Below are 24,515 nucleotides of genomic sequence, written 5' to 3'. Positions count from 1 at the left end.
ATTTCGCTTTAAGCCTCGTTGAACCAGTATTTAATGTTATCGCGGTATTGATAATATAACTGTGGATAATATAATTTCGGTTGTAATATAATTGTTGTTTCAGTAACAATTATATTGCAATTATGCATAAATTTAGGTATTGTACGCATTAACCGTGTAATGAAATGAAAGATTCAATTTCAGCATCCAGTCTCCGGTTGATACGTTGTCATCATTATGGAATACGCTAAATTTATTTCGACAAGTATATAGATAACTGTTTAACATGTTGCCGACACAATTGCTTATGGTGCAATTGCTAATTATGTGCTAATTTGGAGTTAGTAATGAAACGCGCTAGACGCTGCTATTGGAATCAGCGTCAGCTGTTTTCATCGGTTGCTCGGCAACAGGAATTCAGTGTGAGAAATACGCTGACGTTTCCAATTTGTACGTTGTATGAGAAACTTTGCAGTATAATCCACGAAAAATTGACCGTCCAATCATCCGCGGCAAATATACATTGAAATTGCAAGTTTATAATCGACATTGTTCGCATCGTTGTTCATATCACGATCAATATGTCCATGTTATTCTGCCATGAATTCAAGAGCATTGTGACAGTTTCGTACGACGTTAAATATTAACGAAGTATTTACCACCGGCGTGGCGATACTTAATTGTGAATTGATTTGACGCGTGTAGTAATAATTTCTCACACATGACGTTCATCGTGTGACTCGTACTAATGTAGAAAATCTGTATCTCGGATAAATGCATAATTGTTTGCTATACGTGGACAATAATAAAGGGTATTTCCTGTAACTTGATCACTGAGATGATCTCTGTTGTTTTTAATGACACGAGAAATATTAAAGACAAAAGTTGTCTGTTTCTGAAGGGATAAAGATAATAGCCAACATTTTCTTAAATGGAATGGCATATTTTCATTAACGCAGTAATGTAGTTCATAAAACAAATAAATTCAACCGTATAGGATATATTTGAAACGATTGAATTACAGGAAGTATAGCTGTTGCTGTCACAAAGTTACTACAAATATCATATACGAGTATGTATGCATCAGATGAACTAAATCGTATAACGAGACATGCGAAGTATTTCAGCTGGTAGAATATTCCAACGACGTCTCGGAAGTAAATTACGCTGATTGAGATCCCGAATTAATGTTTGTCCCGTTGACGATGCGCAACGTGCGCGGTTTTCACAATCGATCGTTCGGCGAAGATCGACTTCTCTCTGGTAGACAGAATTAAATGTAGCGAAAAGTCGGTGCTGTTTGTAGACTCAAAGAGATCAAAAGTTATCGATTTTCCGAGGGAGGGTACAAATATCCGTCTCGAGAGAGAGAGAGAGAGAGAGAGAGAGAGAGAGAGAGAGAGAGAGATGAGTAAAGGTGTGTTAATTAAAGCTTCTCATTAACGATCTTGCCCTTCACACACTCCCCCCCCATCTACCGTCCAGCCTTACTCAATCTCCGTATTTAATGTAATGATCAAATAAATCAACGACCCACAAATACCTCGTCAACATTTGAAGCCGTAACAATGGCAGTCGGCTAACAATGTAATTGATACGCTTTCTGACCTTTAATTAAAACACACGCTAATTTTTCGACGGCAAATGTTGTACTGCGGATTATTGGAACGATCGGAATTTTTTAATTAATTAAAGTTTATAATCAGGTGTAACATAATAGAGAGTAATAAAAGTTTGCAGAACATTATTAGTAATAACGAGCGTATGAAAGAGAAGTTTCGCATTTACTGCAAAAGCAGTGTAATATTTCCTGATATTACACGGAGGCAGATATATGTATATGCGTATTATTTGCATATTGCGATTCGCACATGATTCACACCTTAAAACTTAAAACCCTTGCAGTCCCATATCTCTGAAATATTGTATATGACTCTATTCGTTCATTGCAAAATAGAACAAGCACACATCGCCAGGTCGCGTCGCGTATAGACAGGTTGAGACAACCGATTTTACATCTTCTCACCTTGCCTCTTGTCTCAGGTGCTTGGAGCTATGCCGAGAAACACAAGTCGAAGAGTTACTGAGATGCATGGTAATTTCGCACAGTAAGAAAATACTCGCAGCTCTGAGATGAGGAGGGAGAAAAGATTGGGTTTCTAGTTTGTTGGATTCTCGATTCGTCAGACGGTATCCAAATTACAGAATACCTTTCCAAGGCTGTTTCAACGTCTCTTCTTACAAATTACTTATATTTTTAAATTATTGGTATGAGATGGCTTGGATTAAATGCATTTAATGCAAAGAGATTTTATGTATCTAGCTGAACGTAACATGATTTGCCAAAAATGTAGAATACTGTTTTCCATGCTCTTTAACACAATTAAGAAAAGAAAAAAAGTTATTTTTCAATTGAGGTGGCTCTTGGTATCTAATAATATTTGGATGAATTTTTATAATTTCCAGCTGCTTCGAAACAGCGTTCTTCATCGCTTAATTGTGTTATTCACGTTATCGATCCTAATTTTACTTATTATTGCCCATGTTTTTTACATTTGACAAAAACTCATAATTTTTACGACTGATCAATAAAAGAAGCTGAAACAGTGCACTGCTGTCGTTTGAAAAGGGTAAAATGGGTATCGCGAATCGATGTTATCGGAAGGTATCGCTATGCAATAATACCGTCTGACTTGTATTGAGTTCAACGTTTGTTCAACACCCTCGAGGCTTCTCCCTGTAGCGTGTGTGACGAGTACGTGTGCACAGACGTGCATACGCACGAATGTATGCACGCGCTGTCGCACGTGTGTATTTTTGAAGTAGCTTTATCGGTGTTGGCGCCTCGCGCTGTAGGGAGGAAATCCGTGTGCCCCAGACACGTTTATGCAACGTGTCTGAAACGGTCCTTCAAGCCACCCCAAACGACTGCCACCACCTTCATGTCACACCTCATTATGCCGTCGCTTTGTTAGCGGCGACGTCGACGAACAAAGGATGATTCCGCGACGATCGCTATCCAAGAATGATATGTCGCATGGAGTGATTTTAAAGCCTCATTCAAGCCTTATTCGAGGCTTGCCTACGTTTGCACAACGACAATTTATAGGGAAAGTAAAGGAAAAAGTACACGCGGGGTGAAAAGATAAATCTCTGCATTGCATATCGGATTCGAATAGAAAATAAATTAACATTCTCGCCCGCGCGATTATGCGAGTTAATGCGCGCGTAAAAGACATTACGCGTACACGTGCACGACGAGCGGATAGTCGTCAAGGTAAGAGTATCACAGACAGATAACCCGACAGTCCGCACTCGTAAACCAGAAACTTGCGCAATCACAAGTTGGCAGAAGTCCGCCCCGAGCTCGTGAGCCTGAAACTCATAAAACTACTATAATTGTAAAACACGAAAGGGCATAGGCGGGGCCAAAATACCGTGGCTGACTGGCTTATGCATCACGGTTCACGGTATGAATTATTTCACTTGTTGAAATCATTATCTCTTTCTGACAATCTTCCGGGTATCGCGCTTTTTTTGCTCATTACCTTTTTCCGTTGCATCCGCAAAAAAATTTATGAAATAACGAAAACGCGGCGAATGCTCCGGAAACTTCAATAAATACAGCTCTTCTCTTGGAAAAGGTCTCGCTATTTCGGCTTCGAATTGCTTACGTTAAAGCGAAAGATCCTCAAAGAGAGTTACTTCCTTTTATCGGAATTCGATATTCGCTTTCGTCTTCGGAAAGGCTACTTTGATGGTTCTTGTGGATCTTCTTTCGGTAAAATCTGGCTCCGCGCGGTAGGTTGGATAGACGCCACCGGATGACTTTTGGGGAAAATATCATATTTCTTAGTCGTTGCTATTAATACTTGCTTTGCGGTTTCTTTTGAGGAAATCGTTTGCTTATTCTCAATATTGCGTTAGTAAGAGTATTTATAAATATCGCGGAAGATGAAAACCATCAACTTTCATCTAAGAGAAATCGCGGTGCTCAAAGGTTTTCTCGTAAGCTACATTATTTTCAGAAAATTCCTTCCAGTCGTTGAATTCAGTGCGATCTGAAACGCTTCTTTCTTAAATTATCGATATACACCAAGTTACCATTATGCATGAATGAACGTTCAATGAAATATCGATGAAGCTTGGAATACCCGTTTAACATCGAGCAATGCTCTATCTCAATGCAGACTACGCAAAATATTGAGATAAATTATAAGAGCAAACCATGTAACGTAATGTAAATTGTCTTTTATACTGTATGCCGGAAAGTATAAGACACCTGGAGCCGAATAAAAAAACCACCTAACTATTTTATTGTTTTAAAACTATTTGTGGGAATATTGAAATAAACTTTGTAAGAATAAATATTTTAATAGTTCGCAAAAATAAAATATATCTGTCAAATAAATTATTTCTAAACAAATAAAAAATTTTTTTTGAAAACTTTCAGTCCTTTTGTGATCTGTTGCAGAAGATTTTTATAAAAACGTCACGAACAACCACTTCGTCAAAACAAAGTTTTTACCGTATTGAACAAACGTGTTTGTTACTGGTTTGAATTCTTTAAGAGCATCTTCTTATCGGTTTTATAAACTATTTAAATATTGATTAGGCATAAAACAGGTTTTCAAATTAAAAAAATGGGCTTTGTTTGGTATTGAGCATTATTCGGCTCAGGTACCTTATTGGAAAATGCTGTTTTTAAATGTTTTTATCACGTTGCTTCGAGCAATAAAGGCACTATAGTCATCTGTGTTCAATACCCTTCTGTGCGTGCGCCAATTCATTAGAGCTTGGATCAGCCAGCTGCCGTACGCATAGTTAACAAATTCATTACGCTTTTGAGAACACGTACGCGCGCGAGTACGAAAATCACTATGATTTTATTGGACTACTATGGCGCTGTAAAGTCGATAATTGAAAGTTGTACCGTTACAGCTATCGATTGTTCTAACTTTCTCTCTCTTTCTCTCTTTCGTTGCGTATAACATTGTAATTTATGCTCAAAGGATATGGTATACGCAATAACAAAACCTTACGAGTATTAATTAAAATAATATAAACGACGCAAAGTGATATACGTGACTCCTTATTTTATGTTATCAAGTTATGTTGTCGAGTCTGTATTGTCTAAAGTTTTCACGACTTAACGTTCATCCCTTGACACTAGTGCAAATGGGATTGTGGAATTAAAGATTAGCAGGGAGAATAGTAGAGACCCCGTTAAGGAAGATCGACTGTTAAGGAACATTTCGAGGATTCTCGTCTCGATAAGCTCCGCACCGATCTTCGAGCTTCTTAGAGGCGTCCTCGAATTATTTAGTGATGCGTAAGCCGTTCCGGGCTTGCCTCCAGACCGAGGTTAATGGCTTCGATTCCCAGCAGTGCGTTCGCCAAACCCCCTAAGTTAACGATAGCTCATCGGCTCTTAACTGTAAGTATACAATTACTGAAATAGTCAAGTAAATTATTATATTATATGAACGGAGCGCAATGTACTTTTATCTACCGTTTCATCATTCAAAGCAAATCGTTATCCTCGCGAAAAAATCTTAACGTTTAAAAAAAAATACTGTATAATGCACTTCATCGGAAAAGCATGCGAGTTTTATATGCCACCACGATGACGGGTAGCTGTTCGATCAACGAGTAGATATGTATCGGTAAAGAATAACGACTCGACGTGCATTATGTTGTGCATAGGGATATAATGCCGAGAATGACTGCGCAGGATATAAAACTTTCTGATAATACAATCTTGTACTACACTGGATTTACTTCCCGACTCGAAATCTGACAGTCAAGAGCGCAAAATTTTCAATATCGAAAGAAAGAGAACAGGGAGCGGCTGTGCGAAAAGGGAAAAAAGGTTGTAGAGGAATCGGCAGAAGCTCGAGCGGTATTACGTTTATTTATTGATCGTATTTGCCTTCCAGCCAACTGAATCCTGGAAGAATTAATCCCGCTTTGCTCGGCCGAAGTATAGCATATTCGCGATGCGACGAAATAAACTGCTACTCATATTCCGTACTCTATTCCAGTGGAACTGTTATTTCGAGATAAAATTGAACAATGTGAATTGGTAAAACTCTGCAAAGCCTGGATGAATTGCAGTTACATTTCATCGTTATAACGAACGAATGTTCTTCCATCGTGCTAATGTTTATTTGTTAAATATAAGAGGATTTCACCGCTGAATATATTCATAGTTTGACGGAAACAACTTCTTATTTTGTTTGAAAATTTGGCGGACGCACTCAACATGGACAAAATATACCATACGTCAATCGCGTTGCACTTAGCCTGATTAAATCTTCCCAAGGTTAAACGAGAAGAGCTTTATGAACGAGTATATCTTATTCCGTTGGCAGTTTTGTTCTGAGGTGAACTGAATGAAACTAACGGATGCAGCGGAGAGACCGCGGATCTCGCGGAGACGATAGGAAGACGCTCGACCAAAAGGTGACAGAGAAGGACGGAAGTGGTTGGAAGAGGCATTATATTATGTGCCACGGGGCTAAATTGAATTCTCGCGCCGCCGCTTTCCGGAAATAATATTATGTTTTATGTCCCCGACACCCGCGCGGAGCCCTATTGGAATCCCTTAATAGGAATTTTTCACATTTTCCGCCAGCTTCCAGCGAATAAGATCGGCGAGAGGTGGCAGCATCCATTGGCACAGATTCCGATCTGCCGGGGATTGAAAATGGCGGAGGCGAGCCGAGGAACACCACTGCGGCTTTCCTCCCGTTTCAAAACCGGAGGAGGTTGAACGGGAGGAAGCGTGCGCGCGAGTGTGGCGATGGTGGTGGTGGTGGTGGTGGTGGTGGCGGATGCGATGGGGTTCTGCCCCTGTTTGCTTTTGCTATTCGTTTTTCTACCACGGTGGGCGCGAGAAAAATTCCGGCATTGCTGGTCACCAATTACCGCCGAGCGATATCAACGACTAGAGTTGCCATCATCTTCCGCCGATAGAAACTTTTGGTTTCTTCAGCTTTTGAAATAGCGTGGCGCACGCGACGCCCGATAAGTTTTAAAAGAACGACGTTAATCGAAGAACACCTGTGCCGCCGTGATATTTTACATTTAACTCGATTCTTAAAATGAGATTCGACGGTTTTAAATTATCACTTTATTTCTTTCCGCAGTTCAATTTTTGTCTTTCATCACGGTAGATCCATTTAATAGAGACATCTCAAAGATTTCGAACAATTGATTGGAACGAACGATGAAAGAAGATCTGAGAGAGAGAGAGAGAGAGAGAGAGAGAGAGAGAGAGAGAGCTATGGAACCAGAACCGCGCGTTAAAGTAACTTACTGAAAAACGTTCGGATTAATGGCTGATTCCTCGTGTTCCTTTTTTGCCATTTTCCCTTCCCTTTGGACGTATAGAGTTCGTTCGTTTCAGCGGTGATACAATTCATTCGCGGTTTTCTCGAAAAGCGATCATCCGTGGTCGGTAACCGACGGATCTATTTGTTTGAGGTGTATGTACATCGCGCATGCTATTTTGAGTTAAATCGCGTGTGCTCAGTGATCTCGCGGTTAAACGCGCCACGTTCCATCGCAAACAAATGCGCACGTAATAAAGTTGGCAAACGTTTTTCATATCCCCCTCCCCCGTCCTCCCCCCTAGGTTGTATCGAGAGATACGACCTTTTTTTTTAATTGCAACATGAATTTTTTAAATCGGGCAGCAACTTTAAATATTCATGTCTCGTCCCGGAGCGGCAATCCATTTCACGGAACGCAAACTGCCGGTTATTTCTCCTCGTTATTGCGTACGCGCGGCATTCACGTGATGGCGTAAGCGTTGATTTACAGATAATTTATTGACGCTCGCTCTCACATATATTTAGCATAAATAAATTTGTCATACGACTTGCTGTTTCATGCGCTCCCTAACGGAGATAAACAATTTTCGCGTCCATTTTTCTTTCCGAACTAAAACGATATCGCATCGTGGCACTACCTTAGGATACTGCCACGGTTCTTAATTACACGCCGTAAATTTTTTCGTGTAATGATAAACCCATATATAGGTCTGAGGGATATGAAAGAATATTTTAAAGTTAAAAAACATTTTCGCGGCGGACTTTTTTCCAGGAACGTACGAAACCTATCTGTAACCTGGTTCAAGACAGTTTTATCGTCGTCGCGAGATATACAGTACGAGTAGGGCGCGCAGGTCTTGGAATCGATTTAGCCTGCTCATGCTTTACACGCGAACAGTTTAGTTTCGCGGTGTACAATGGATTTTTGGTGCCGCTCGTATAACGCGATTTTTTTGAAAATTATTACCGCGCCGCGCACCGCCTCTTCCGTACGTTCCAACTCCACCCCTCGCGTCCAAATTCGTTTAACGATAACTCGTCAAAATGCATTAGCATAAACGCATTCAAATGGAATAGATACAGGTGCTAGGTTCCTTTTCCTTTGAATGATATTCAAATTTATTCCGGCGGAGAGGTGTGTCTTTGGTGCGAAACAGCTCGTAGCTTTACGAGTTCATCTACGCCGAACGTTTAATGTTCCACTTTCCACCAGCAAATAACGCAATAACGAGTCAAAGCGAGAGACATGGGATGATGTTATTACCATAACAGCTGATTTGATCTTGAGCCTTCTGAATCACGTATTTTATAAGCTGACTATATTTCCTATCTAAAGTATCGATATCTTGTTGCGCGAGAGATACGAGCTTAAGTCGTACGACGCGATATCGAGATTCGACTGGTTTTACCTCGTAAAAGTTCCATTCGCGCGGAACCTCGTGATTGCGTGCTAAGGCTCCGTAAAAGGTGCGCTCGTTGTCGTGGGACTTATCGAACTATCGACTCGCTTCCGAAGCATTCGCCCTCGCTTTCATTGGCCCAGATAAAAAAAGCTCGAAGCTTATTTGTCGGCGAGTCGTTTCTTCCGAAAGCGCGGCATTTATCGCGCCGAGATATATGGAAATTGCGCGGAAAGATAACGATTCTCTTCGCTTCCTTGGCGTTGGCCCCTAACGAGCCCGGCGCGTCTTCGGGAGATCGTAGATATCACGACGTATCTGGCGATTAATGAGGATTCCGCGACGTATATAGGCCAGGCGGTATTTTCGCTCGTTTCGATTCTAACTACCGCGATCTTGCCCGCCATAGTCGTCGTCGTCGTCGTCGTCGTCGTCGTCGGCGACTTCTTGGGGACGTGCTCGGGTTCGAGGAACGAATGCACAAATTTTCCTCGTTCGCAGTAATTTATCACGCTCGCGTACTCTCGTCCCGATCGCGACCTGTTAGATCGAGTGCGATTGAATGAAAACAGCCGCGTTCTCGTTGAGTTTATTTACACATCATTCTATATAACTTTCAGCAGGCGTTTATACGATCAAATGAGAATATCGCTGCGATTTGTGCAGCCGCTTCGATTGCCTCAATGGTGCGAGATATTTTTATTGCATCCTGCTGGTAGCTGAAGTAAAATGTTCATTAAGCTGAATCAATATTGCCGTCCGTATATTCAAAATAGGCGTATGTGAAATTTTATTCGGCGTGAATTGCCGCCTGTTTCGATATTCCGTGTAGCAAATCTGTAAATAGCACTTCAGATACCGGCAAAAAATAACATGTTTGCACACATTTACACTTTAACGCTTGTACGATAAAGTGCAGGAGCGCATACTTCTTACAATTTTTATCTCTAATTTTCTTGTTGCTTCAAAATGTCTCGTAACGCTCTCCAAAATACGTTAGACTTTATCGATCATTTTCAGCAATCGCGCGCGCTTTTGAAATTTTTATATCACACGCCAAACAATAAATAGAGAATATATTACGCGGCGTTTATTACTGTTACGATTTTATGCAAATATTCCAATTCTTATTAACGAAAAATAATATATGTATGTACATCGTATTTGCATTTATTATGTCACGAACAACGATGTTTCCATATTTAAAAGAAAGAAAAAAAGTATCATTTGCATAAAATAAACATAATGTAACGAACAATAAGTATTTTTAGATAAAACATATACGACACCAAAAGAGATACGATGCACAAATATTGAAGAACGACAATGCCCTTTGCCATTCAGAAAGGTGCTCGAGTCGTAGATTTCTATCGTGAGGAAAACACTCGCTTCTTCCGAATTAATTTATCTCGATGCTGCCGTGCATTTCACTGGCTCTCCTTCGCCTCTCGATTCATTACATCTCCGATTGCGACGTTCTACTTCCTTTTTCTCCGTTTAACGACACTTAAAGTTCGTAACTCTCTAGCAGCTTCGATTCGCCGAGTAACGACTTGGTAATTTCTACGCGACATTATCGCTTACGTCGTTGGATTCATAAAACTTTAGCGTGCACGACGAACGCGTCAAATAACAGCGTGAAAATGAACTAAGCCCCGCGATCGCGTTGCAAGCGTGAAAGTAACGAGAAGCTGTACAATATTGTATAAAACTAGGTCGCCATCGACTGAGTTTCGTCGTGCGCTGCTTTCGTAAAACAAAATCAGAAAGCAAGAAAAATTTTGCTTAAAAATCGCAGATATTGTTATATACAATATAAATTACAACCGATGATTTTTAAAAACTAGTAAAATGCTAACCGAACGTTCACTCGAATTGTATATTTTTACATCGTAAATGGAAAAAAGATAATGGTTGCACAGAAAAAAAATTTGATAATAATAATAATCTGTGGTGAAATCATTTCAATTAAATGTTTAATTAATATAAACAAATATTTAGTAATTGTATTAATAGTAACCAAACATAATAATAGTAACAAATTGATTTCTAAACATTAATAAACATGACTAAATATTAATCGAACATTTAATTGAAACTATCTCCACTATCACCAAAGTAATTATCGTCTAGGCTTGATATTATTACTAAATTCTTTCTTCAGTTTACCAAGTCTGATTATAAAAAGATTAATTATAAAAAGAAAATAATTATTGTTTATCCTTATTAAAATACTTATATAAAAAATAAACTCAGTCTAAATTTATGGCACTTATTATTATGTGTCGATATCAAGACTGAGATACCCTGATAGTCATGGATATCGACAAATGTCGCCTGCGTTCTACAGAATGTTGCTGCCGATATCGGCGCGTTGAATGGCAGGCAGGTTGCATCATGGAAGCAACCAAGTCGAATATCGATTAAACGATGCAGCGCGTTCTCTGCGTGCAAGTAATTAGTAGATGCACGAAGAGTTTTAATGACCCTTTAATAACACGCAACATCAAATTATAAAGGTGGGTCGTAGACCTTCGTCTAACGTATACCCCGCGCAATCCCGACCGACGTTCCTTCACGGTAACATGTGGTGGTAGCGATTACCGTGGTCGATTTGCAAATAATTTCAATCCTTCCCCTTTGTTTTCCCCCCAGTTAAATTTGTGACTCTTTTCCAGTTCAAGAAACGTATTATTACGTCGAAGATCATAAATTGTGTCACACGGATGCCCGACGAAATTACAACGGTGAAGCAATATTCGCTACGTGATACCGACGGGCGCGCGAACAGCGTCGAAAATTTAATAACGTACGTGCGCGGGCTCTGATTGCGATTGAATTAATTACACGGGGATATTTGTTAATCGATTGTTTTCAAAGTCGCGCGACTACCGGCGCTCGCCGTACCAATGGGAGCACCGGTTGCGAGAATTACGCGCATTAAGCGCAAGCTTACGCTTTAATTTAGCTCCGCTGCTTTGACTCGATTGCCATTCCTTAATCGCGTTACAGTTCTATATTACTTGACGTTATCGTCCTATTTTGCGCGAGAATGAAAATGGATTAATTATTCGATCCAGGTGTTAGAGTTTTTACGAAAAGAACTGCCGAGAGATCGTTGGCCTGCACAATTCGCTAGCACAAAAGTTCGACACTTTCCAAATCGATACTTCGCCCCGGCTGTGTGGGCTTTCTCCCGGCAATAGTAACGGGGTCAAAGCGATTCCGGAACCGCTTGGAAATCGACTGCAACCGCATGGATCCGGGCTACCACCGCTCGTTCTCAGATATTGGAAGTTTCACGGTGGTCGTTACACCACACGGAATTAATTGGTTTAATTAAGTCACCGAATTGCTCCCGCTCACGGATTCGCGCCGGATTAATGCGTGATCAGATACGGCGCACCTGTTTGCCGTCGGGATCCGACGTAGGAATATTCGAATTGCCATCGATATACGTGCGGATCGGCAGCCTCATCGATTACGAGCCGGACGATTTATTTGAGCGATCGCGCGCCATTCTATTTGCGGACAAGGCTATTCTATTGCTGTGGTCGCGGTGTTTCGCCACTGCGTTGCGATGAGCGCAAGTGCATGGATCCTGATTTTGCGGCAAGCGCCGTGTAAGAGCTGCAGCGATTTTATTAATGCGCGTTAATCGCGTTGACGAATGACATGGAAACCCTTTCCTCTGTGGTGACATTTCTTCGGAGCAACGCGCCCGTCGCGCGTCGCCAGCGCGGCGCATATTGAACGTGCCCGAAATTATCGCACGTCGCTTCTGGAAAGACGTAATTGTAAAGAATGACCTCGTTTTTCATTAAACTGCCCATTAGCCGTTCCTGCCCGACGGGCAACATTAAAACCTTGAGCGAAAGGGTAAAAGGGTTCCTGAAAAACGCCCGTGGGGACCCTTTCTCTCGTCCAACGAAGAGAGGATTCGTCCGCTTTCCCAAGGACGTGGCAATTATTCACGACGCAAAGGCCACCGCCATGTAACCGCTTAATTGTCGTTTTTATATATCCACCGGCTGACTAATACAATGCGAATCGATACAGCGGACATTGTGCATTTTCCCTTGCGGGAGAAACAGTCTTTAGTTACCCCAGCTATGTATCGCGCACAGTCGCCCAAGAATATCTCGCCCCGCTACCTTCGGCGAATATTAATTCACGAGCGTCGAGGGGCCAGCCTATCTTAGGTAAACTTATCGTACGAAGTAACTAAATAATTGCTGTAACATTGTTAAGGGTCGTGTGCGGCGCCACGTTAATTATATGTTCGCGAGAAGGCCATGCTTGCGACACACGAACGATCGAAATAAGAATTTTTAATTACGGGGAAAACTTAAAAATTTTTGTTGCGTTGTTGGATTTAATATAAATTTTGTCTGGCGAATAAAGAAAAGTATCACGTTTTCGTATTGGAAGCGGTCTCGTTTGGGCTGACAGACAGACAGACAGACAGACACGTCAGTGTGCTCGCGGTGACGCTATACTTGCGGGGGACCGTCAACTCTGGGGTTTGCACGTCTGCATCTTACAGTTTTGACGCGTGATTCCGCGTCTTTTCGCGAACAGGGCAGGCAGGGGAGCGAAGCGGAATATAAGCGAGACAGCGGGAAAAAGGAAAGAAATGAAAAAAAAAGAGAAAAAAAAGATAGAGGACGGCCCAGGCGGCGGGGACTGAGAAGAAAAGACACGAGGAAGAAGCGTCCCGGGAAATAAGATTCTGACTTTACTTCTTGACGTATCCGTCTTTCCATGGCGGATCTTCCGGGATGCTGGAGTAGCAGGTAGCGGTAGGGGATGAAAAAGGAGCGACTGCTGGAAATATCTTACGGACGGCTGATGCGATACATTGTCTTTGCTTATCTCTTGCGGTGTACATAGATACGACACATACACAATCACCGCCGGCTGGAATCAACATATGCATTACGTGCTTGAAGAGTTCTCCTGGAGCCAAGTGTACGATACATGTCGATGTTATGTATGCGGTGTCCTCGAGCTAGATACGCTCTCGCGATGCAGCCAGTCGATCGATCATACGAATCAGATGCGAAGCGCGAGAATCGACACTGCTGTAATTAATAACGTACAGCAACGGTGGACAGTGACCGATTGCTCAATAAGAACACTTTCATCTCTTGATACACGTCCATTAGATTTAGAGCACGATATTAGCAAGATAAATTATCTAGCGGCGTTGCTGCTTAAACATTATCGTAATGACAATTACAAATTAATAAATAATTCACATACATAAACGTCGCGGATCACTAGAGCGGATTAAATAATACGGTTCTCTTGTACGTCTTGCACGAGAGTATTTCTTTTGAAAGTATTAAGTTAGAATTTATTAAATCCGACGCAGAGGTTGCTAAAAAAAAAGTTGCCTCGAAATCGCGAGGGTTATCGAATTTCGATCACGTTCCTCCGCCACGTACTTTCTATGGATTCGTGCGAATGTCGCGTTCTAGAACCGGGGAGTCTCGCGCGTATGGTACCGCGTCCGCAAATTTAATTCCCTCGCTGTATGTGTGCCGCCGCGTCGCGTCGGGCTGGGCTGGGAATTTTCGCGCAAGGCGCAGGAACGAGTTGCGCGTTCGTGAACGCAAAAAAAAAGAGGATGCGACCGACTAATCAAACAGAAAATGCGACTAGGCGGACGCGCAAGGCTCTCGTAATTACGAGGAACTCTCGTTCGTCACGCGGTTCTCCAATCAACGGGCGTTAATTAATCGACCTATCAGCCAGGTAACCTGCGAAAGATGGGTGTATCCTTTGTCACCCAGCTGCGTTCACCTCTCCATTCTTCGTGTGCACCTATGCATCTACTAGAGGTTAACCGGAGTTGATGTATTGAAAATAACCCTCGCTCGCTATCTGGACAGCTTATCATATCCATCATTCCGCCCTATTTGTACGGTGGACACGCCTCGACCTCGCGCATAGAAAGCGCAGATCCGCAGATCGCCGCAAAACGCGAACAAGATTGCGAATCACGTGCTCTTCTTTTTTGCTGTCTCAAATTGGGACAATATTCTGCTTCTTAAGCCTCGTGATTGATTAAATATTTAGTAAAATGCGTAAAGCTATTAAACTGTTAAAAAATATTATGAAAGTCTTATGAAAATGTTATAGAGACATACCTCTAAAATCGATAATTTCAGGAAATGATTATTTTAAGAGCGATGTCAAAATAACATAGTCTTGAAATAATCAGTAAGTTATTCTAGGGATTAAATTTAAGTCGAGCCTCACGTGCGAACACGAGCGCACATGATAAATGTGTATAGCTGAGGGAGTGCGATTACGGGACGCTCCGTAAATAATAACGACGCTTTTTAATTAAATCAACGAGAAGAAAACATCTGCGGTAGCATAACTTTGAAAAATACGCTCGCTGGATTGATACGACGCTGCTTATGTAAACTTTAATGGATTTAAACTATATTAAGTGCTAGCTCTCGTGTTGCTTGTATTTAGATTACGCAACACGACTGAATCGAAGTCTCTGAATTGTTTCAATATGAAAGAATATGAAACAAATAGGGAAAGAAAGGATACGTGCATGTTAATATTTGAGAGGTAATTTTCGAAAGTTAAGCGACCGTGTGATTTCACGTCTATTTACTCATGAAAGGGGCCGCATTTGTTCGCTTATAAATATTAAGAAGAACATTTCATTATTTCAGGTTTTGAGCCCATAAGCCATATTTACGGGCTCCTATCCCAGTTTTAAGCATAGAAATTCCGCCATCACGGTCGCGCGTATCACGGCGGGATCCTTCGAAGGGACGCCTTTGTTTCGCTATCAATTCAGGGCTATAAATTTAACACACAATTTTATCCCGCACGGCGCCGCGGCGGTGTATTTCGATTTACTCGCGCATCTGCGCCGCAGTCATGGGCATCTTTTCATAATTTTCTTACTCGGTATATTTCACGACATAATCCCGGGGTAATGTAATTCATTTACCCGGAATGCACCCGCTTACTCGGCAAATGAATTGCAGCAACGCTCATTACGCTTCGCGGGCGAACTAAATCAGAATGCGGAAAGATCCTCGGTGCAGGTTGTCTCTTCGAAAACATATATGCGATTTGCTGATAGACCTGTCGACTCGTTCAGTCTCATATTTTCAAAATACGCACAAATGTGGTGTAATCACAGATGTTTATTGCAAATCTCGTTTACTACTTTGTTAAACAACTCTACGTGTATAATTCAAATAATGTGCAAAATGTCAATATATATATTATAAATTCAACTTGTTATAGATAAAATATTCAGAAAAATTACCAGAATACACTGTAAGCGCAGATATGCTGTAATCGACAGGATCTCGAAAGCCAGTGTGCAAAGCTATTACCTGCGGCTGATGGCTTTCACCGTTGCTTTTAAGCCGGAAAAGGTTTTTGCATGTTTAAAATAAATAAACAAACGCGATAGGACATAAATGCAAAGTGCGCGAGAGCGTTTTGTCATATGTATGTACGTATCGTTGCGGATAGACCGGACATTTTCATTCGTTAAGCATAAATATTTCCGGCAGCGGATACTTTATAAATAAAATGTACATTATTAATATAATTTAAATGAAATGAAATGTGTGTTTATCTACCGAGAATAATTCGGGAGAGATAAAACGCCCGAAAATATTTTGTTTCTGCTGAGATAACAATTTATCATTGCGTTTCAGTAAAGCGCTAATAAATCACGCAATTATCACATCGATTATAAATACACAACAATGCTATATTTCAAATTCGTAACGTAAATTTACGAGATAATTCGACATTTATTCGATTGAAAATTTTATGAAAGTTTGTCGCGCCAAGAATTTTGCCAGGTGCGCATTCGAAAATCTCGCTCTAAACAACAAATATTTTCAATAAGGAAACCAGCACGAGTTTCGCGCACGAATAAGTAATACAAGTCCGGAAATGGAATTTGAATAGAAACATTCAACCGAAACGAACTTTACCGCGAGCTCGTTCCGGCCACTCGATAAAAGCTCAGGTATATTTCGACGGCGCGAGTAGTAGTCGAGGGGCTTCATAGCTTTTAAGCTCGCACTGAGAACGTGAAGAACTCTCTCTCTCTCTTTCTCTCTCTCTCTCTCTCTCTCTCTCCTTCATTCTCTCTCCTCTTTTAATCTATCTTCTTCCCTTTTGCGCTACAGATCATCCTACATAATAATTTCTAAGCCCCGGGTAGTCCGCCTACGCTTTAACTCGCATTATTTTTCGTCGTTCACCTTGGAATTAAGACGGAAAATATAACGAGATGAAGCGGCGCGGCGCGGAGCGGAGCGGAGCGGCGGTGTGCGCGCGGTCGTTCGTGCCCAACAGCCGAGGAACAACGACGTACAGATAATCTAAACGCGGAGCGATGGAGTGGTGGCAGCCTGGGCTACACCAGTTGTCAGCCCGTGATGGATGGACGCAGGGCACGTACCGGCGAGAATTCGTCTTCCTTCTTTTTCATTTCGTGAACTCCGCCTTATTTTCCGTCGCGCATTTTCCGCCGCCGTCCGCTCGATACCACAACCAATATTCCTTTCCCGGGTTTCACGACTCCGGTAGTGGCGGCGGCGGCGGCGGCGGATCGGAATACCGCCTCCTCGAAAGGGCCACTTTCAAGATTCCAATGTATATCCAAGGGAAGATCATTCCGTTGTTTGAACTGTGAAATAACTCTCCACGTATTCTTCGCATGTAGATCCGGCTGATCATGGCCACCGTGCGACTTGTGCGGCACGTTCCTTTTGATTAGAAGGTAACCCGTCTCTTGGAATTCTGATACTTCTTATTGGACGTGCCGGAACTACGAGGATTACATCGTCGTTCGAGACGTTCTCTTGCAGAGTTGTCACAGGGCGTACACGTTTCCGCACCCTTCAAGGCAAGCGGCATCTTCACGCCCCAATTCTTTCGTTCTCCGAGATTGGAGGCGAGCGAAATGGCAGACAGAAAGAAAGATTAAAACTTATTTCCTTGGCAAAATACGTCTGGCACTTTTACGTTTATACGTGCATTCTTTTTCCTTTTAATAATTTAATTAGAATAATATGAAATTCTCCATTGTTATTTTGACGTAAAAAAAAAGAAAAATACGCGCGTTCATTATTACTTACTGTAACGCAATTTATTCTTTTATGGAACGCTGCTGCATATGCAGTTGTCATATAATCTAGAGACGTAATACTTAAAATGCGCAGCTCTGATTAAAGTTGCCGGATAGACGCGAGTGTCTTTCTTTTTAAAATTTGCGCGATTTCTCTGGGAGGCGAGTAATGAAGAGTTTGCGATGGTATATTCATGCCACGTACATGACGAGGAAGAAAGAAATTCTACCTTCCGCGCGATTCTTCACTCGCTACTTACGTTTTATTCCACTCATCAGCTTTCCCACCCTCCGCGGTACGTGCACGTTCTAATTCTCACGTTCCCGACGGTACAGACAGAAAAAGGAAAATATCCCGTGTGAGAGATGTGTAATCCGTTTTTTTCGCCCGGAGGATAAAATAAAAAAATATAATGCGTTGATGAATTTGAGAAAATTAGCTTTACGGGCCAGCGGTTGTGTTGAGTGTAACGTACCACGTGGCTTCAAGAAATTACACCCTACGCCTTTCTTTATTTTACATTTCATACATCTCGCTTCCGCTGACATTCTGTAGATGGCGTAATTGCCATAAATATAACGCAACGTACTTTTCTCGTATAATTCTAACATAAACTTAAACATTTTATTTAATTTAGTTATTTATGCAAAAGATTACACCAAAATGTATAATTGTTTTGCTTGCAATAATCATACATATGTTATTATTTTCACGAGGAAATAGTAGAAGTCACAACAATCTTGGATCTCCCGTTTTCTTTCAGCGAATTGTCTGTGCTCGAATGAGTCGGACATTTTTCTACGTATTTATCTTGATCTCTCCCATTTCCTCGACAAACACAGCGTAAAGCTGGGTAGCTTCCAAATTATTCATAAAATATGCATGACAATGGAACAATGTCTCGTGCGAATTCTTCGTTTTAGTATTACTTCGCTTCTATTCAGCTCATCGTTTTCTGGTATTCAAGATAGACAATCTACCGAAGTCTTAATTCTGATGTTCGTGGATTCCAAGGGCGAATAAAAAGAAGCTAATAAGGGAATGTTTAATGGAGCTTTTCTTGTATGCGAATTTTATGTGTTTGTGCACATATACATATACGTACATATGTGTGTGCGCGCGCGCGCACACACACACATATATATATATATATATATATATATATCGCTAGTACACAAGAGTCTTTAAGGCAGAGCCAAACACAACCTCAAATGTATTTATATGTATAGCTTTTGCAATTCTACTGGTCGTTTTCAGATATTTTTTTCTAAGCATAAAGATAAAGAAAAAGGGAAAAATTTGTGTGCGATAATAATCGATGAGGTCACCACTCAGAAAATAGGTATGCACCTGACTTTTGATTTCAAGACCTCACCGGATTCTATGGGACTTCATCAAATTATAGTGGAATTCACTAGACTACGCCGGACTTCATTGGACTTTGAGAAATTCAACAGACTTCTAGCGGGTTGTATACCAGAATTTCAAGAGTGATTACCTCCTCGAGTTTAATTTCAATTCTCTCTCCCTTTTTTCTCATGAAAAACTGTTTGACTCACCGGTACGGTGCGCAGCAGCGGAATTACAAATAGCATCGTAGACTACGTTGATCTATAAAATACAAAAATATATCCATTATATTAAATATTATAAGTTTCATTAGATATTCAAATGTACATATATTGATTTTTTTTACCCGGTTAAAAATCGGAGTCTGCCAGTGTATAAATAAGAATACGTAAGAGAAGAGTCCACGTATGTTGCAAATATAATTTATTTCACATCATATTCGCATAAAAAGAATAACGAAAATTAAGAAAAACAAATTTAAATTTTATTCGTTGTAGCGGTCAATACTCAGGTCAACTGAAAAAAGGTTAGAATATTGTAACAAGTACGATCGTGTAAAAACGTTTGGTTCACTGATATCAAATGGTTTCAATAAGTATCATAGAAATATATATATATATATATATATATATATATATATATATATATATATATATATATCTTCCGATAAAATAAAACCGTGTACAAAAAACACCATGTAACGGAGGGATTATATATCGCGTAAAAAATCCGCGTAAAAAAATACCGCGCAAATCAGAGAATGAGTATGTTCTGAAATAACGAATAACAAAAAGGTGTTAAATCACTTACCCCACGGTTGTTCCGCCGTCGCCTGATGCCTCCCAGGCCTCCTCCTCCTCTCAGGTACACTAGGTTCCTTCGTTGAACATTCGCACAACACTCCCGAACTCCAAATTAGTCCGAACATAATTCACACCCGATAATGCACCGCCATTTTCGATTGCCGCCGCCCCCGCGTCTTCCCGGCGCTCGCTCGTCAGCCTCGTCACACACGCACATTGCAAATCACACGCAAATCGACCAGAGGAACGCCAGTCATCACGCATCTCGCGGATTAATCAACGCGACGCGATCACCGATTCCCGACTTATCGCGCCGGTAGCAAACACGGAAGGACACGCGAGGACACACACTTTTCTTCAGCCGACACACTCGCGATTTTCGATTACGTTGTACGACGCGTACGAAATGAAGCGGCAACTTCACGTCGGTCGAGAATTTCACTGCGTCCATCCGTCGCTTCGCGAGCTGACCGATTACGTCGCACATCGCGATTAACGCGAGAGACCAATGCGAATCACCACTTGCTCAGTCACTTCCGACATCCGAAAATCGGCTCCAAAGCTCCAGTCGTCGAACTGTAAAAAGTGTAGACACAGCGAACACCCCCTCCACGTACACTCGCTGTCCCACTGTCCGCCATTGTCCACGGCCGGCGCCGTCTCTGACCTGTGGCGACGATCACGCCAGAAGCGAGTGGTGGGAGGATGCGCGCGCAGCGGCTCGGGCCCACGCAGCTCGGAGTGCGTGAGTACCCCTTCCATTTGTCTTTCATATGGTCCTCGTCGTCAATCTGATTGATAAGTATGCGACCCATTGATAGTAAGTGATTCACGTTGCCGCCGCTGCCCGGCGAGTGACCGCCGTGGCCTTTGCGTAAACACGACGCGTCGTGCGTCGCAAACAACACACATCGAGCGCCGCATGCCAAACAACTTTCCGCCCTGCGAAATATTTTATGTACAATAAATCCACATTCAATTCTTTACGCTTCAAATTAATTATGTTAATTCACGATGGATACATGTGGCTATTCGGTATATTATGTCGCCTCTGTTATTTGAATTGTACGATTTCATTTTGAAATTACGGGTTATATTTTAAGCAAAGAAAACGTGCGAAAGATACACGACATATTCGAGTATAAATATTGTCAGAAAAGCGAATGCGATTTTGACGAGTATATATGCTATAAATATCGTGAATTTTATTTTTCATGTTCTATGGACTATAAAACGTTGCGCAAGGTACCGATTAATTCCGCTCAAGAAATTCTGCGTTTTGGAAATCTAACAGAAATATTATAACATAAATTTTAATTCAAACAAGGTGCTTTGATTGATTTATATGTATGAATTATTAACAACAGATTTTTATTGCTATTTATAAATTACTTAATATTTTTAAAATAAAAGGATAAAAAAATTTAGAAATGACTGTTAAATCTAATATTAAGAAATAAAATTTAATTTTGTTTAGAGTGAATAAAACAAGATTCATGTAATATTTATTGTTATTATATATTTCTTTCTATAAACTTTTACATCGTACTATGAGGAATTCAACGGATTTCTAGCAAATTGTTCACCAAAATTCAAGAGTGGTTTCCCCCGCGGTAATAATATACAATTTTCATTAATTTGCTAATTAATGTTAGCCAAGAATGTTAATATATCAATAATGATGAAATCGCGAATAGCTGAAATTTTTTGCAAGTTTATTTTAATTTTAGAATAATTTGGAATCGTGTAATGGATAAAGTTTCTTCTAAAAAATAAAGGTAAAAACAAAAATGAATTTAGCGGTAAAAAAAGAATTATATTATTACAACTTTGCGTATAATAAAATATACGTGATTTTAAAACGTGCAGAGATGAATTGTTATATCAGTGCGTCATGCAATGTGTGCATTTTAGTTATACGTTTAAAGAATTTCTAGTGATCGATTTTACGTATTTTTCAACAACGAGGATTTTATTCTCGCGTCAAACATCCGGTGGAGCATCGTGTGGATTATAATCGTTCTCTGTCAAGCGTGAAGCGAATATTCACGCTGGCCGGCAAAAACTGGGATAAAAATCTGACAGGAAATATTCGCTTAAAATTCGTAGCAAACTTGATTACCTGCATCCACTTCGCTAATTAGAAAGTCAAATTTGAATTCATTATTAATTTTTTTTATCTTTCGTATATTATTCTTTATCTCACGGACGGAATAAAAAAATGTTCAATCTGCAATGATTCATTATTATTATTGCAATAAATGGCTGTACATATTTGTAATGTTGATAGTGACAATAATTATATTTAATTTCAACGCTACTGTAATTTACATTTGCATTTCGTAAAAGAGAACAATAATATTAATCGCATTTAACACCGAATAATTCATATTTCTTGTATACTTCATTATCAATTGCGTTTAGTTGTAAAGCTCATTAGGAATATCAATTAACCAAATTATTTCATTGACATAACAAGCGTTATTTCGCAGTGTATAATAACGGATATGTTTTTGTGAATAAATTTTGCTTGACAGAAAAACGATTCTTTTTTCGAAAATTTGCACGCACAAATGAGAAAATTCGCTTAATGAGAAAATTCAACCAAAACATAAATCACAAATGCATGATATGAGTATACTTTTTAAATTATGTTTGCTGTGTTTACTGTGACCGCGGAATTAATGTTCTATGACGCAGAAAAACAGGTTTAAAAATGCACCGAAGCACACTTGTAAATATTCACAGACTATGCTTGAAACAATGTTACAACGTATCTAAACAAAACAATGAGAGGGGTCCGAGTTCTACGAGTATAAGCAGAGTTACGTAAATGGGGGAAGGGTGAGATGACTGCACAGTCGCTAAGCAGTGTATTTGTGATTCCTGTCGTGTAGCAATAAATTTTTTTCTAAAAAGCGCTTTTGTCGCGTACATGCATTATTGTGTGCGCGTAAAAAAGAGAGAAAATAGAAATCGGGAGGGCAACGCTCTGAATCTCGGAACGAAATACGATGGGGCAGTCGCAGACTGCGACACCGGGGACAGTTGCACATCGGTGAACTGACGATCAGTATACGTTGAATTCCAGCCGAATCTCATTATTCCATAAAAACGAAGTTATGTCGCGCGGTTCGCAGCCTCGCCCTAATGGCGCCATTCGTTTCGAAGGTATAAAAGGGACAATGGTGTAAAATGTGAATCGTATCAACGGCTATAACGCGCATGACGAGGGAAACTATGGAATTTAAATGTGAAATTGGAAATCCCCGAAATTATTCTTGTTCTATCGAAATAAAAATAAAAAAAATTTTCCAGCTTTCCGTAAATGATGTTATCGCATTTCATAAATTATTCGTGCGCCGCACATGGAAAAAGAAAATATTTTAAAAAATGTCTAAAGGTAGGTCTTACTTAACATGGCTAAGGTATGTACAATTAGTCGATATTGAGAACATTAAGAACTATGTTAAATATAAAAATATTATTTGTACATTTTTTTACTGCAGTTCAGCTGATTGTTCTAAATAAACAACAAAGTAAAAAGCTGAGTAACGCTTTCTCTTTTTGGCCTGGACCAGAGAACGAAGTAATACAAAGTTTGTTCGTATGTGAAAGATATACACTCAAAGAAAGGTTATTTTGAGTAAAAAAAAAAAAAAAAAAAAAACATTTGTTTGACTCAAAGAAATTTGTACATTGATATACTGTTAAAGAAAAGTTTTTCTGATTTGTAGAAATTTGTTGATTGTTCCTTTCATTAAAATTAAAGAGATAGTTTGGTTGTGTAACGTAAATCCTTTTTTTAAAGGAAAGAAATATATTTTTAAAACCAAAACAATGAAATTATTTCTTACATTACCGTCAGTACTTTTTATCAATTAAATAATTAATTCACTCAAATTAAACAAATAATTTGAACCAACAATTTATTTACTTTTAAAAAGGCTAATAACGTTATTTCCTGAAATCAAATAAATTTTAATTTTCCGCAAAGGTATTTTCTCTTCAACTCAAAAAAACAAAGTTAAAGAAACAGATTCATCAATTTAAACATAGTTTTTCTCTGGGTATACGGTGTTTCGCACACAATTCCAAGAATGATCGAAGAATTAAATTGAACGATGATTACTCAGATACACACGTAGATATAAGTTGCGAATTTTCCGACATCTAGTATAACGGTGTGATCGATATTGGAGAGATATCTATTTATATAACTGCGTTTAACAGGGAACAGAAAGGTGAAAGAGATGTACGACGGGACGAACGGCGAGCACATCGCGGGCTTTTACTTAATAATGAAAGTTTCCACTTCAACGGTCGAGCAAGACGAGTTCCGTTCCGATTCCGAAACCGAATTCGAGATAGACGAGAAGTTGCTGAGGCGAGTTGCAAAGGTGAGAGAAAGCGCGGCTGTCGCGACGACGGCGATTTCGCAGTGGAGTTGCAATCGGATCGCATCGCGGCCGATATAAATCGACGACACGCGTTCCGGTCGAATTTCGT

The 24,515-nt window shown here is 40.2% G+C and overlaps 2 protein-coding genes across 4 annotated transcripts in view; one reads left to right on the top strand and one right to left on the bottom strand.

The window, feature by feature from the left end:
• Nucleotides 1-24,515, top strand: part of LOC105200743 (semaphorin-2A) — a 340,397-nt gene that overhangs the window by 18,986 nt on the left and 296,896 nt on the right. The window lies entirely within an intron of this gene.
• Nucleotides 1-24,515, bottom strand: part of LOC105200742 — a 116,461-nt gene that overhangs the window by 64,031 nt on the left and 27,915 nt on the right. For 2 of the 3 annotated variants that reach the window (XM_039446258.1, XM_039446260.1), the window contains exons 2-3: nt 20,014-20,948; nt 19,413-19,464 (exon numbers count right to left, since the gene is read on the bottom strand). The gene's annotated coding sequence lies outside the window, so the exon portion shown is untranslated. Of the gene's footprint in view, nt 1-19,412; nt 19,465-20,013; nt 20,956-24,515 lie in introns of those variants that run through there. The other variant, XM_039446259.1, reaches the window with a different exon arrangement.

Source organism: Solenopsis invicta, chromosome 2, assembly GCF_016802725.1.
Source record: "Solenopsis invicta isolate M01_SB chromosome 2, UNIL_Sinv_3.0, whole genome shotgun sequence".
In the NCBI taxonomy this organism is placed as follows: domain Eukaryota; kingdom Metazoa; phylum Arthropoda; class Insecta; order Hymenoptera; family Formicidae; genus Solenopsis; species Solenopsis invicta.
Note: the sequence above shows the minus strand (reverse complement) of the source record. Positions and strands in the feature narration are given on the sequence as shown.